The sequence below is a fragment of the Procambarus clarkii genome, chromosome 17, assembly GCF_040958095.1.
Source record: "Procambarus clarkii isolate CNS0578487 chromosome 17, FALCON_Pclarkii_2.0, whole genome shotgun sequence".
In the NCBI taxonomy this organism is placed as follows: Eukaryota; Metazoa; Arthropoda; class Malacostraca; order Decapoda; family Cambaridae; genus Procambarus; species Procambarus clarkii.
The window spans coordinates 43707300-43723819 of NC_091166.1; positions in this window are offsets into that span (position 1 = coordinate 43707300).

Here is a 16520-nt window from a genome sequence, read left to right on the forward strand (position 1 = left end):
GAGAGAGAGAGAGAGAGAGAGAGAGAGAGAGAGAGTAGTGAGAGAGAGGTTGGTTGGTTCTAAATAAGAGCAGTCGGGTGTTGGGAGCAGAAACAATAGGAGTTTCCGCCGCCTGTCAAAGGAAGAACGGTAAATTTTCCTTAATATTTCCACTGGTCTGGCAAATGGCTGCAAGGGACGATTTTTTCATCTCTCTCTCTCTCTCTCTCTCTCTCTCTCTCTCTCTCTCTCTCTCTCTCTCTCTCTCTCTCTCTCTCTCTCTCTCTCTCTCTCACACACAGACGTAGAAAAAAATTGAGAGGGTGGATATGATAGGAACGTATAAAATACTCAGCGGAATTGACAAAGTGGAAATAGATGAAATGTTCACACGTAATATTAACAGAACGAGGGGACATGGGTGGAAGCTGGAAACTCAGATGAGTCACAGAGATGTTAGGAAGTTTTCTTTTAGCGTGAGAGTAGGGGGAAAATGGAATGCACTTAAGAAGCAGGTTGTGGAAGCAACTTCTTTTCATAATTATAAAACTAGATATGATAGGGAAATGGGACCGGGGTCATTGCTGTAAACAACCGATGGCTGGAAAGGCGGGATCCTAGAGTCTGTGCTCGATCCTGCAGGCACAAATAGGTGAGTACAAATAGGAGAGTACACACACACACACACAAAGACGTGAGTCTAAGAAAGGCGGGGGTCCAAGAGCTAATATCTCGATTCTACAGAAACAAATAGTAAATACAAACATACACACACACACACACTCTCACACACACACACACTCACACACACACACACACTCACACACACACACACACACACACACACACACACACACACACACACACACACACACACACACACACACACACACATAAATGGAATGCACTAGGAAGTGATGTGGTGGAGGCTGACTCCATACACAGTTTCACATGTAGATATGATAGAGCCCAGTAGGCTCAGGAACCTGTACACCAGTTGATTGACAGTTGAGAGGCGGGACCAAAGAGCCAGAGCTCATCCCCCGCAACGCAAGCACAACTAGATGAGTACACACAGAACACAGGGATTTGAACACACTCCAGTAGTGGTCTGAAAAAAATGGCTGCTAGAATTTAACCCAACCAAATGCAAAGTTATGGGGATTGGAACAAGAGTGAGAAGGCCACTACAGCAGTATATGTTGAAGGGAAGACATATTCTTCAATCAGAAAAGGAGAAAGACCTGAGAATGGCATTACCCTGAAGCTGATGGCAGAACATTAGCAGAATAACAACAGCTGCATGTGACATACTGGATACACGATGGATACACGATGGATACACGATACAGGGTACGTGTATCCTTCAGAAACTTAGACAAAGGAGCTATCCGGGCCTTATATACACAGAGAAGATGGGTCCATCTCTTGAATATGCATCACCAGCATCGAATCTCTACCTAAAAAAAAAAATTGAGGAGAAACTAGAAAGGTCCAAAAATATGCAACGAGACTCGTTCCTGAAGTAAAGGGACTGAGCTATGAGGAAAGACTAAAAACAGAAGAAAACTGGTAGATAACTAGCAGACCTAGGAACGAATACATAAACATAAGAAGATAATTAGACAAAACTATGAAAATAACAATGCATCAAACGTCAAGAAACAACCGAAGTTACTACAGAACCACATATGAAGGAACTTTACAGTAAATGATCAATGTGACTAGATTATGCACACACCGGAGGCGCCGGGAATCGAACCCGACGCCGGCGAGAAACAAAAATGGGCAGAGTTTCTTTCACCCTGATGCACCCGTTACCTAGCAGTAAATAGGTACCTGGGAGTTAAACCAGCTGGTACGGGCTGCTTCCTGTGTGTGTGTGTGTGTGTGTGTGTGTGTGTGTGTGTGTGTGTGTGTGTGTGTGTGTGTGTGCGTGTGTGTGTGTGTATACTCACCTAATTGTGTGTGTCTGTGTGTAAAAAAAAACAGTAGTTAGTAACAGTTGATTGATTGACAGTTGAGAGGCGGACCGAAAGAGCAGAGCTCATCCCCCGGAAGCACAACTAGGTGAATACACACACACACACACACACACACACACACACACACACACACACACACACACACACACACACACACAAAAGAGTGTGTGTTGTTTTGGGATGGCAAATCATGCCTCACAGGACTAATTGAATTCTATGACCAGGCAACAAAAATCAGGCAAGAAAGAGAGGGCTGGGCAGACTGCACATTTTTGAATTGCCAGAAAGCCTTTGACACAGTACCACGTAAGAGACTAGTGCACAAGCTGGAGATGCAGGCAGGAGTGAAAGTACTCAACTGGATAAGGAAGTACCTAAGCAACAGAAGACAGCGAGTCATTGTGAGGAGTGAGGTCTCGGAGTGGCAAGACGTCACCAGTGGAGTTCCGCAGGGATCATTCCTTGGACCTATTCTGGTTCTGATATATGTAAATGATCTCCCAGAGGGAATAGACTCGTTCTTCTCTATGTTTGTTGATGATGCAAAAGTTATGAAGAGGATTAAGACAGGAATATAGTATGAGGCTACAAGATAACCTAGACAAACTGAAGGAATGGTTCAACAAATGGCAACTAAAGTTCAATCCAAGTAAATGTAAGGTAATGAAACTAGGTGGAGGAAACAGGAGGCCAGACTCCGGATACAGAATGGGAGATGAAGTTCTTCACGAAATGGAAAGAGAGAAAGATCTAGGAGTTGATATCACGCCAAACCTGTCTCCTGAAGCCCATATCAAAAGAATAACATCTGCGGCGTATGCGAGGCTGGCTAACATCAGGACTTCCTGCAGGAAACTGCGTAAGGAATCTTATCAGAACCATGTATACCACGTATGTAAGACCAATCCTGGAGTATGCAGCCCCAGCATGGAGCCCGTACCTTGTCAAGCACAAGACGAAGCTCGAAAAATTTCAGAGATATGCCACTAGACTAGTCCCAGAACTAAGAGGCATGAGTTACGAGGAAAGGCTGCGTGAAGTGCACCTCACGTCCGCTGGAAGACAGGAGAGCTCGGGGAGACATGATCACCACATACACAATTCTCAGCGGAATTGACAGGGTAGACAAGGATGGATTATTTAACACGGGTGGAACACGCACAAGGAGACACAGGTGGAAACTGAGTACCAAAATGAGCCACAGAGACATTAAAAAAAACTTTTTCAGTGTCAGAGTAGGTTAATAAATGGAATGCACTAGGTAGTGATATGGTGGAGGCTGACTCCATACACAGTTTCAAATATAGATATGACAGAGCCCAATAGGCTCAGGAATCTGTGCACCAGTAGATTGAGGGTTGAAAGACGGGACCAAAGAGCCAAAGCTCAACCGCCGCAAGCACAACTAGGAGAGTACACACACGCACACGGGCACTCACGCACACACAATAGTCGCACGCAAATGTTGGGAATTCGTTCAGAAAAATGTTTCGCAATCATTAAATAAATAAGAAGACCCTTAGGTCGGCAGCGCTCGCCTAAGTATTAAACAAACAACACCCACAGAGGAGAGAAATGCAGCAGAATTGTGCAGAAATAAATTTTAGAATTGGTAAATAGCTGAGAGACAGAGGGAGAGAGAGAGACAGAAAGAGAGAGAGAGGGATGTAATGGGCGATAGAAAGGGCGTAAAGATCTAAACTGTTGGCGGAAGGGGAATACGATTGATCACAGGATGGGATGGAACAGAAGCAGGGAACCGAAAGATAAAAAAAATAGGAGGAGGGGGACTGTGGATAACGAGCAAGAGTGTGAAAAGGGGGGCGCTTAGGAACCGATTCGCGAAGGTTATGGGGAAAGGATGGAAGGAAGAGAGGCGTAAAGAGAGGGAAAATGTGGCTGACAAAAAAAAAAAACAGGAGAAGGATGGTGTCGATGGCATAGGAGTCGAGGTTGCCAAAGAAGCGACACTGCCAGCTCTAAAGAAAACGGAATGTGTTAGGTCGTTGATGCGAATGCTTCGGAAAAATGGCTTCAAAGGGCGGGAAAAGGACACTGACACATCGAAGGAAATAAGAATATGTCTTGGCATAAAATAGGAGATAAGGAGATGGGGGAAGAGGCTGTAAGGATGGAGAATATACAGAGACGTTACATAGCTCGTACACAGCCAGCAAAGGCAAGGTCATATACCGAACACTGGGAGCCAAAAGTCTTAAGCATTCAGACACACTGGAAAAAGGAAGAGAAGTTGTGGGTTCAAAATAAACAAGGGCTGAAGACTATCTTAGAGAAGCACAGAAGGATTATCTTGGAGTCTTGTCTTGAAGTCTTGCCATGCTCTTGCTGCTCTGGATATCTGTATGTTAAAATTAGAATCTGAATTTAGAATATCTAATTATGAGTTAAAATGAAATAAACATCAATATAATTGAATTAGAATACAATTTCTGTGAATATACATTAACTAATGCAGTTCTCGTGGCGCAGAGGTAAAGCACTCGCCTCGGGCTTCGCGAGCGCTTTGGCCTGGGTTTGTATCCTGGCCTGGGGAGGATTGACTGGGCGCCAGGCCCTAAACGTAACCTCTGTTCACCTAGCAGTGAATGAGTACGTGGTTATTAAACGATTTGGCGGGTTTAATAATTCCGTATTCCGGAGAAAATTAAGATTAAGAACCTGCCCGAAACTATATGCGTGCAATTACAAGAATGTAAGAACTCTTGTATATCAAGCCATCCTCCTGTTTAGATAGCATTTTAGATAGCACGAATTCGTACGTACTTAACTTTTAGGCAGTAGTATACTGACTCGTAAGGAATTCTATGAAAAAGGAAGCTAAAAACCAAACTTAAATATTCCTAGGCCTAGTATAGCACTCATATGTACTATATAAGGACACATATATCGTGAATGAGGCCTAGCAAGGTTAGGTTAGCTTAGTTTAGTTTGACTTTGCTAAATTCCGGTTTGAAACAATTATTTCAGATTATAATCGATTTGGTAATGTATAATCTCTTGATGAAGATAATTGTTGTATAATGTCACACTCTTAATGTAGTGTGAATGTTATTTATTCAGACTTACAGGGTCTGGATGCAGCAAGCACTTACATAACTACTTACGAAACCTCTACATCTTTTCCTTAATCATGGCGGCTTTGTTTACATATATAAAACGGTTTATGAGTTTGGAAACTTCACAACCCAAGGTTATAATTGATGTAAACAACCTCGTAGTGCTTTAAGAGATCACAAACTGTTTAAATAAATGTAAAAAAAAAGGGGAATGACGAGGGAAGATGAATAGGTTTCGCAAGTGGAGACGGCAGCGAGGCGACATACATCATAAACACAGTTCGAACCTCTCTCTCGTTATTCCCACTACTAATAAACACAAAAGTATTTAAACTCGGTTAGTAAACATTTAAGTGAAGAACAATAAGTAAAAACCAAGTGAGTTTTGTGATAAGAAAAGTGATAAGTGAAAAACCAAAAACATGATAACAGACGCCTTTCGATTATATATATTGATTTGAGGATTTTATTTATGGGTAACACGTTTCAGTATCATAAATTACCACCGCTAATTACTGTCTCTTGCTCGTTACAGGTAAGCTTCAGCCCCCTTGGGTCCTCCTGAGCGTCGGACCAAACCACCCACCATGGTGAGTGCGTGGACATATATATATTGTTATAGAATCTCCCAATTTTCTTTTGCCTCGAGAATTCATATTTGGTAGCCTCTTATGGTGGCCGCCGCCGCACTGAACATCGAATAAAGGATCGACAAACGCATTCTCCACGTTAATTAGTAGCTAAAAGGTCGGTTTGTGGTTTAATTGGCCGGTAGTGGGTACCAAGACTGGGTGTTATAGCAGACTGTGGTGGTGGTGGTGGGGTTGTTTGGGTAGGGCAGCGGTTAGTGAGAGGGAGAGAGAGAGGGAGAGAGAGACAGAGAGAGCGAGCGAGAGAGAGAGAGAGAGAGAGAGAGAGAGAGAGAGAGAGAGAGAGAGAGAGAGAGAGAGAGAGAGAGAGAGAGAGAGAGATAGGGGGGGGAGGTATTTGTGATTGAAAGTGAGAGCGACATAGAGAAAGAGTATGTGTGTTTCCGAGAGAGAGTGATAGAGCGAGCGAGAGAGCGAGAGAGAGAGAGGCAGGAGGAAAGGTAAGGTCATTTAGCTGTGGGATAATGATGCAGACTCTCTCTGCATGGCAATCAGATATTAATTAGCTCAGGTCAGACGTTCATCTTTCTTCAAGACTCTGGTATTGACGTCTTAAACCTCCCTGTGGGAGATGACTGCCGCCCTAAGAACCCTCTCCTGAACTATTCTTGACGAGTGTTTTCCATCTCAATATTCTCAAAATTCTTTTGTGATAAAGAAACCTAGGAAGAATTGACAGGGGGAACCAATTCATAATTCCGCCTCTGTTCGCTCAGCAGTAATTGGATACCTGGTGATTTACCAATAGGCGAGTCTTGTTCCACGGGAAACTAGTACGGTAAGGCTTACCATAAGCAATGGGAAGGGACAATCAGCCTGTTAACAGGAACCAGGTGTGCTATGCCTCTATACACCTGTGTAAGGTTCAGATAGCTAAAATGTTTTTCCACATATAATGTTAGACAATGTGGTAAGACATGAACACATTGTTCTGTATAATTGTCTTGTGTATTGCTTGGTGTATGCTAGTGAAGTGTGCTGTGTACTGGGGTGTAAAATACATTAGTGTGCTAGAAAGTGTATTGTGTCAACTGGTTGAGGGACTCACCGATGGTGTGAACATTATATATATTTAGTTTGAGCCATAGATTACAATTTATTAATATTATAAATGTTTAAATGTTCAATTCAAGTAATCATCATCAATTTACTCTCAATGTAAATGTTGTGAATTAAACAAATGTTAGACGTGAAAAGTATCTGCTGTTAATATTGTATAAAGTTTTCGTTCTCAAGTTTTAATTATATTCACTATACGAGTCGGTACAGCGACGCCTTGTTGTTGTGAAGGGTCGGCGTTCGATCCCCAATAGTCGAAATGCTCAGTCGCCTTTCCTTCACTGCGGCTTCATATCACAGGTCTTAGTCTGTCTCATATTCTTTCCAAATGCTATATATATTCAATTGGGTTTTGATATTTATCCTGATACTTACCTTCTGCAAGAAGATACATTACCCAAACACAGACATATGGTTTTTAAGGCTTCTTAACAAATAAGAGCTATGGGCAAAGGCAAAGGTTCTTGAGTGTACCTTTGGCTCTAGGATGGAGCCTTTAACTTAATTAATTTAACTTAAGTGGCTCTAGGATGGAGCCTTTAACTTAATTAAACACACAAAAACTATAAAAGTTGCTGATGTTCCCGACCTAACTGATCACAAACATGAAGATATGAGGGTAGACACTGCTCATTGCGTCAGTGGAGGAAAAAGAAAAAGCAGAGGAGATAAGATCACAACGTGTAAGATACACTGCAAGTAAGACACTGCTAAAACACTGTAAGACACTGCTCATAAGACACGTGTGTAAGACACACGTGTAAGACACTGCTCATTGCGTCAGTGGAGGAAAAAAAAGAAACAGAGGAGATATGATCACAACGTGTAAGATACTCAGGTGTTTCGAAACAGTAAAGACAGACATGGGGAGAGCGGAAGGCTGGACCCAGGAGACAGATAAAACGTCTTCAGTGTACGAAATAAACTCGAGAGTGAAGTAGTTGATATAGACTCAATACACAGATTCTGAAGCTAATATGACAGAGCACAAGACATTGGGAACTACCCGCAGGAGTCGACACAAGATTGAGAAATGAAGCTTAAACAAGTACAGTATATAAGGACAGGGAAGCAAGAACACGTGAGGAAACATGAGAATGGGATCATATGGGCGAGAAAGAGAAGAGGGAAAGGTGTGAAAGAGAAAGGGGAGAGGGAGGAGCTAGATGAAAGGAATGAGAAGAGGGTGGCGAAGGGAAGCGTGGTTGAAAGAAGGAGAGGAGAGGAGAGAGAGAGAGAACCGGGTTGGAATAAGATGAGCGAGGCAAGTGGTCAATAGCCTCGTTGCTTCGTTCATAACACGACTCATTAGGCCAAACGGACTAACAATGCTTTAATTATCATACAAAAGGGGTGGACTCAGGGCGCGAGAAGCACATCTTGGCTGCCAGCACCCACCACCGACCCGACCCGACTCCGGCCGCTGCTACCCGCACACAGACACAAGTCGGATACCGAGCGGAAAAAGCTTGCAGTACCCACCTACCAACCCGACTGATGCGGCTGCTACTACTACTACCCGCACGCTGCTAACCCGCGCACAGAAGTCGGATACTAAATCACCACCGACGACTAACACTTCAACCCTATGGCTTTTTGGTGTGTGTGTGTGTGTGTGTGTGTGTGTGTGTGTGTGTGTGTGTGTGTGTGTGTGTGTGTGTGTGTGTGTGTGTGTGCGCGCGTGTGTGTGTGTACTCCCCTGGTTGTGCTTGTAGGGTCGAGCTCCTGCTCTTAAGCCCCGCCTTTCGACCATCTTTGGTTCAGTGCAGTTGCTCTGTTCCCTCGTTTTTCTTACCAAACTTACATATACATCTCTACACTACACTACACTACACTTACATACACATCTGTGTATTAAATTGGCTTTGATAGCTTCCTCGTCTACTTCCGTCCACTTATTTACAACTCTTAGGCTGAAAAAGTTCTTTCTGACATCTGTAACTCATCTCTGTTTCCAGTTTCCAATTATGTCCTCTCGTTCTACTGTTCCGTAATTTGAACATTGCTTCTATATCTACTTTGTCAATCCCCTCTTGATATTTTGTACGTCGTTATCATGTCTACCCTATTCCTTCTTTCCTACAGTGTAGTGAGGTCCATTTTCCTCAGTTTTTCTTCATAGCTCAGTTTACTTAGTTCAGGAACGAGCCTTATCAGCATATTTTTGGACCTTTTCTAGTTTAATTCTTTGTTTCATTAGGTAGGGATGCCACGCTGGTGCAGCATACTCAGTAACGTGTCTCACAGACGATGTATACGAGGCTCGGAAGGGTTCTTTATCCAAGTTCCTGAAGGATAACCGGACGTTTGCCAGTATGTCACTTGCTGCCCTCGTTATCCTGGTGTGCCTCTGGTGTTATCCTGGTGATGTGTGCCTCTGGTGTTATCCTGGTGATGTGTGCCTCTGGTGTTATCCTGGTGATGTGTGCCTCTGGTGTTATCCTGGTGATGTGTGCCTCTGGTGTTATCCTGGTGATGTGTGTCTGTGGTGTTATCCTGGTGATATGTGCCTCTGATGTTATCCTGGTGATGTGTGCCTCTGGTGTTATCCTGGTGGTGTGTGCCTCTGGTGTTATCCTGGTGATGTGTGCCTCTGGTGTTATCCTGGTGATGTGTGCCTCTGGTGTTATCCTGGTGATGTGTGCCTCTGGTGTTATCCTGGTGATGTGTGCCTCTGGTGTTATCCTGGTGATGTGTGCCTCTGGTGTTATCTTGGTGATGTGTGCCTCTGGTGTTATCCTGGTGATGTGTGCCTCTGGTGTTATCCTGGTGATGTGTGCCTCTGGTGTTATCCTGGTGATGTGTGCCTCTGGTGTTATCCTGGTGATGTGTGCCTCTGGTGTTATCCTGGTGATGTGTGCCTCTGGTGTTATCCTGGTGATGTGTGCCTCTGGTGTTATCTTGGTGATGTGTGCCTCTGGTGTTATCCTGGTGATGTGTGCCTCTGGTGTTATCCTGGTGATGTGTGCCTCTGGTGTTATCTTGGTGATGTGTGCCTCTGGTGTTATCCTGGTGATGTGTGCCTCTGGTGTTATCCTGGTGATGTGTGCCTCTGGTGTTATCCTGGTGATGTGTGCCTCTGGTGTTATCCTGGTGATGTGTGCCTCTGGTGTTATCCTGGTGATGTGTCCCTCTGGTGTTATCCTGGTGATGTGTGCCTCTGGTGTTATCCTGGTGATGTGTGCCTCTGGTGTTATCCTGGTGATCGTGTGCCTCTGGTGTTATCCTGGTGATGCTGTGCCTCTGGTGTTACACCTCCAGTTATGTCCATTCCTAAAGTTTTCTTTTTATCAGAAGTTGGAGTTATCTTCCCTTCATCCTGTATTGTATCTGAGGGCTGGTTGCTCCAACTCCTATGCTCATAACCTTGCATTTGTCAGGTTAAGGTCTAGTAGCCATTTCTTAAATGATCTCCGGAAATTTAGATTTTCGTTTAACAAATATTCGGAACAAGATGCGCCCTAAAAGGAAGCCTGGTCGAGGACCGGGCCGCGGGGGCGCTAAGCCCCAAAATCATCTCAAGATAATTCCTCTTCTCGTATTATGACTTGTTACCATCTACCTGAAAGGTACTCCTTCACACACTTTAGTGGTTGTCCTGATCCACCAGCCTGTTATTGGAGTTTGCATAGGAGTCGCTCGTGAGGAACAGTTTCCAAAGCTTTCTGGCAATCCAGGAAATTGCCATCCTACCCCCCCCCCCCTCTAGTTTGATGCAAACTTGTATTCGGAATCAATGGGTTTATCGGAAGTTTAGGGTTAATTCTATATTTTCAGGAATAGGTATACGCCATAGGTATACTTGGGGTATAGGTATACACCTAGGAATAGGTATACGCCAGCTATTGGAAGCCATAATACAGTCAGTGACCGGCGACTGAAAGACGGGGGCCCAGGAGCTTAGTATTGTTCGCCCTATAAGCACATATTGATGAGGAGACATTAACACAACATTAATTCAAGAACAACATTTCACTAAACATTTGTATGTATGTCTTATTCATCCTCTGTATACATTGTTCTATAAGTGCGTGCATACATCAGCCAGTCTTAAAGTCTAAGTTAATGCATACAATCTAATATATTCAGTAGCTAGACGGGGTACCCGGCTGGAGACGGGAACGGGCTGCATGGGTAACAGCTTCTCCATATCAACATACCCTGACTTTGCGCCCTGGAGAGGCCACTCCGGCCTCGACTACCAGAGCGCAGCTCCATAGTCTCCCAAGACTGCAGTGCACAGTAGAAAGTTGTTTTCTCATATCCATACATTAAAACATTGATTGTAACCATGATATATATGTTCTTCAGCCTACAGTTTAGACCTATTGTCTTATGTATGACCCTCTGTCCTGCGTGACAGTGAATACCAGCATTATCCTCACTTTTAATAACACTATCAAAATCCTCACGGTTAGGCAAAATTGTAATTAATTTTGTCAATAAAGATGTTAATAATAACTATCCAGCGTTGCCCGGGTCTCTATCCATTTGTCTCCCATTCTCACTCCCTGTTCTCCCTACCATCCATTCTCCCCCTTTTTTCCTCCCTTTAACCATCCCAGTTCTACCAGTGAGCAAGAATTGCTCGACTCACGTTGATATATCCTGTCCGTCATATTTCCAAAAATCTATGCTCCCTGCGTATATTTTCTGCCACTTGAAAGATGATGGGGGATTTAGGTCTCCCGGACAGACCTAGCCAGACCACAGGACGCTTGGGTGACCAGTAACGTCTCGCCCTCCCACAAGGTAAACACTCACCAGCTTTGATAAACACTTAGGATATTATTATGAAGGCCCTTGTCGCAGGTTTGAGTCCGTGGTATCTTGCCATCTTTATCATAGATTGCTACGGTGGTTCTGAAGCACCGTCGTGGAGAGATGATGATGCTTGATGGGTTATATGTCTTTCATGCTTGTTAGAGTAATGTTATTGCTTGTTAGAATTAGTTTTAGTTCATGCACTATGCCGTCTATGCCCATCCTGTGGGAGGTAGTGGAGTAGGTTACAGAGGCACATATATAATAGACTCAGGAACTGAACCCCTCAAAAATTCATTTACCTAAGCAAGTTCCTAGGCAGCCTAGACTGTGTCCCCTCTAAGATACCATCTCCCTGGAAACACAAACCTGAAACTGTCTCTATTTTCCGCTTGTTACAACTTGTAATAAAGTTCTTACATCTTGGCTTAACGTGTTTATGACGTATTAGAACGATTGTTACAACTTGCTATATTGGTTGTTATAACTGGTTAGGAGGTGTTAAAACTTGTTCGAACGCTGTGCCAACGTCGTAGTTTCGGTGTGTGTGTTTGGCGGGGTATGATACAAGCTGTGTAAGCATGCAGGCGACGAGTCACAATAACGTGGCTGAAGTATGGCTTCACAATCGACTTAAGAATGATCCTAGGACGGACCGAAACGTCGTCGTCGTCCCTTCATTTTCTAGTGTGTGGATTGGTCAACTCTATAAGCTTGTTAACCAGCTTAGCTTCTTAACCAGCTTGTTACAACTTGTTAAACAAGTCCGTGTGAAGTTTGTAGCTCCAAGTGGCTCATAAGAGATTTTAAACGCTAATATATAACATCAAAATATAATTAGTAATTCCTGCTTTTACAGTGATGGAAGCCGACTCTCACTTTGGACTAATTAACGCTAATTTAGCATAGAGCGCTGCTTACCTGTCCGTCATCTGATGTATGGAAATTGTGTGTTTGATGTTTGAGTTTTCGTATACATACTTCTCGAATTTATTCATAACGATAATAACATACTAATTTACATAATAGACTTTAGTTATGTATAAGGGTTTAGATCCCCTGCTTCGAGGCACTGAAGTTCTCCAGTTGATTTTGTCAATAATAATAATAATAATAATAATAATAATAATAATAATAATAATATTATTATTATTATTATTATTATTTTATTATATTATTATTTTATCGAAATAATAATTATTATTCTTAATATTAAGTTCCTAAGTAACTTATTAAGTTCTTGAAGGGTTAATATCCACAGTCAAATTGCTATCAGGTCTTTCAATAATATACATTCGTCTCCTGTATTTTCATACAATAGATAAGAATGGTAGTTTTATTTGATAGTTTTGGAAGATGAATGAATATTATTAATGTGTGACCATCATTCAGAATTTAGAAAGACAATTTAAAAACGAATACCATAATTTGCTCACGAAATTGCAACGAAAGATGATTCGTTATTTCGTTTAAAAGAGCTCGAGCTCTTGAACCTCCAGGAGGGGATTCGAACTGAGAGTCGAGTACAGTGCTGTGGTTATTAAACATTATTATGGCTGAATATGACATAATCTTCAGGCCATCTATGTAGAAATTGGGCCATGTTGGGGGGGGCCTTTTAACTACGCATGAAGCCTGTGTTGGAGGTTCAGGGCCATTAGAGTGCGACCTGCACCACTTCACCTCGAGAATCACCAATTCGTGGCTTGGTATATAATTGATACTCCCGCACATACGGGATTACCATAGCCCGTGCTACTTGGCACTTTTTGTTCCCAGTAGCTGAATCTTAAACAACAAACTTTGCATTGTGTGTGTGTTTTTTCAGTTACAGCCCCGCTCCTGTGCCACTACGGGCTCGCCATAGCCCGTGCTACTTGGAACTTTTTGTTACCAGTAGCTGAATTTATAACAATAACAACAACCACCTTGCTTGTAGGGGGAGTATAGTGACGTATAGTATATAGTATAGTGAGTATACATGTTTTGAATGCATTTCTGCATAAGAGAATTATATTTGTGTTATTCAGCTTTTCTCCATGCTAAATTTTTCTTACCAACTTTCGTATTAGTTCTCATTGTAAGCCGTAATTTAATATTAAATGACCTGTGTCGTGCCAACATTAATGGAAATGGGCGAAAATTGGCGGGAAAAATGCAGACAAATTTTTAATTCTTGCTGGAAGGAAAACCAGTTTTTTTTATATATATATATTTTTTTAGGGGCTTTGCAATACGGTGGGGGATGGACCTTCAGCGTTGGTGAACATATGTGTTATCTGATGGTTTATTGCCCACTTTAGTTTCCGAATAAACGCAATATTTGACGAGCGGCAGATTAGTCCTGTAATGTGTGGGGCTTCAGGGCCTTAAATGCATATGTGCCATGTTGTTGTGGGTATTTCTTGATTTTGTCGTTATTATCTCTCTCTCTCTCTCTCTCTCTCTCTCTCTCTCTCTCTCTCTCTCTCTCTCTCTCTCTCTCTCTCTCTCTCTCTCTCTCTCTCTCTCTCTCTCTTTGAGCCTATTCAGCTCTATAATATCTACATACCACTTGACCAACCGTGACCGTACAAAAGTGCCGTCGGGATGTTGGGGAATATATAGCCTCGGCTACCAACATCTTTTGTACGGTCACGGTTGGTCAAGTGGTTAAGGTATCATGTACGCCAGTGGCATAGTGCTTCTAGCTGTCTGGGTTCGAGTCACTTCTGGGGTGTGGAGTTTTCAGTTGCATATGTGCTTGGGGATCATTCAAGCTTGTTGAATGAACACACACACACACATACACACACACACACACACACACACACACACACACACACACACACACACACACACACACACACACACACAGATTGTGTGTGGTGTGGGGAAAAAAAAAAGTAGTTAGTAAACAGTTGATTGACAGTTGAGAGGCGGGCCGAAAGAGCAAAGCTCAACCCCCGCAAAAACACAACTAGTAAACACACACACACACACACACACACATATTGGTCTGAAGTTGGTCAGAGAGAGGTCTAAGACAAGTCTGGAAGGTGTGTTGCGGATTTGTGCGATGGTGACTGAGGCGTCGGGCTGGTCGAGGTGTGTGGGGGGTAATAGACCGTTTTTTGGTCAATTGTGTGGAAATTTTTCGCTCTACCTAATCCTGTGACGGGTCCTGTGACGGGTCCTGTGACGGGTCCTGTGACGATTCCTGTGGTGGGTCCTGTGAACGGGTCCTGTGACGGGCCCTGTGACGGGTCCTGTGGTGGGTCCTGTGACGGGTCCTGTGGTGGGTCCTGTGACTTGTCCTGTGACGGGTCCTGTGGTGGATCCTGTGGTGGGTCCTGTGACGGATCCTGTGACGGGTCCTGTGGTGGGTCCTGTGGTGGGTCCTGTGACGGGTCCTGTGACGGGTCCTGTGGTGGGTCCTGTAGTGAGTCCTGTGTGTGAGTCCTTGAGTGAGTGGTTGTGTTGTTTAATAAGTGATTTATGATTGGTGTTGATTGTGATGATTGGTGGTGGGGGTGGTGGTGAGGTAGGTGGTGATTAATACCAATGATGGTGATGATAATGACACTCACTAATTCGTGCACCATACCCGTTCCTTCTTGCCTTGAATGGGGGTCCTTTCCACCTCATTTTTCTACCTCTTTCTCAACTTCCTCTTCCCTTTCTACCTCCCCCCCCCTACTCTCTCCTCCACCCCCCCCCCTACCCTCACCAATCCTCCCCTCCCCCAACCACAGCTCTACTGGCGGGGAGTTGTCGTCTGTGAATCATAAATTGTAATCTCAGTGGAGATTACGCATTTAGGTGGCAGGCTAGAGTCTCCTCTTGTTCATCATTATATGCTTCCCTCTCTTAGTTTATCCCAGTTCCTTCACCCTCTCTATACGTCGTTTCCTCCCCTCTTATTCCTCTACACTGTTCCCCTCCTCATTCCTCACCTCCACAATGTACACCATCTTGCCAAAGTTCTCTTGTCCTCTTCCCGGATTCTTCTTAGGTCTCTTTGGGTCTTCCAGCATCATCTTCAGCCTCCCCAGCTCGCATCTCCCCAAGCTGTGTTCTCTCTTTCTCCCCAGTACCCCCACTCAGTACTCTCAGTACTCTCCCTCTCTCCCCCCCAGTTCTCTTCTCGGTACTCTCCCTCCCAACTCATGCTCTCTTTTCCCATCACAACAGTGACTACTACCGTCACCATCACCGCATTCACGACAACCATCACCATGGTAATCACAGTTATTACCAGTCACCATAATCACTCACTCCCACCACCACCACCATATTCATACCACCGCCAGCAACACCAGAAGCCACAACAACAACAACCTACTGGAACAGTGTGAAGATAAACACCGAGGCAGCTCCTCCAACACAACATTAGACGACACACATTAGACACAAGAAGGTAGTTTGCTGCAGGAGGTGATTAATTAGCGTCTGAAGGTGTTGTGAGAGTAAGAATGCAAGTGTGAGGACAGTGAGTGCGTGTAGAATGGGTTCCTATGCCATTCACCCTTAGGAGACTCGAACCCTGGACCCCCATGTGTGTCAGGCTGAAGTTATGGGTTCAATGGTAATGGAGGGATACAGGACGGGGGGGGGGTTATGTTGCAGGTATCGACCGAGAGGCAACTTCTGCAACTTGACTGTAGTACTTCAGAAAGTGGGTAGCCCGCTCTTTGCAATGTTTAAAAAAGTGTGTTAATTATACGGCACAGAGTGTGTGTAGAGTTTAGCGAGTGCGCATGCACGAATTCGCTAGATAATCGCATTCGGCGGCACTGAGCGCACGTGTTGTTGCTTTTTTTGTTTATGCAGCGCATGTGGTAACGTTGGGTTCGAACCCTTAGACATTTAGGGCTTTTTATTTTTGTCTGTGTGGTAGAGTGCTGAAGAGTTTGGGCCGCGACAAGCGGTTGGTTAGGTTGTGTCCGGTCATTTCCAGTAGGTTTTTGAGAAGTAATTGTCGAGGTTAGTCGGTCATTAATACCAACTACAACCACCAGTTTGCT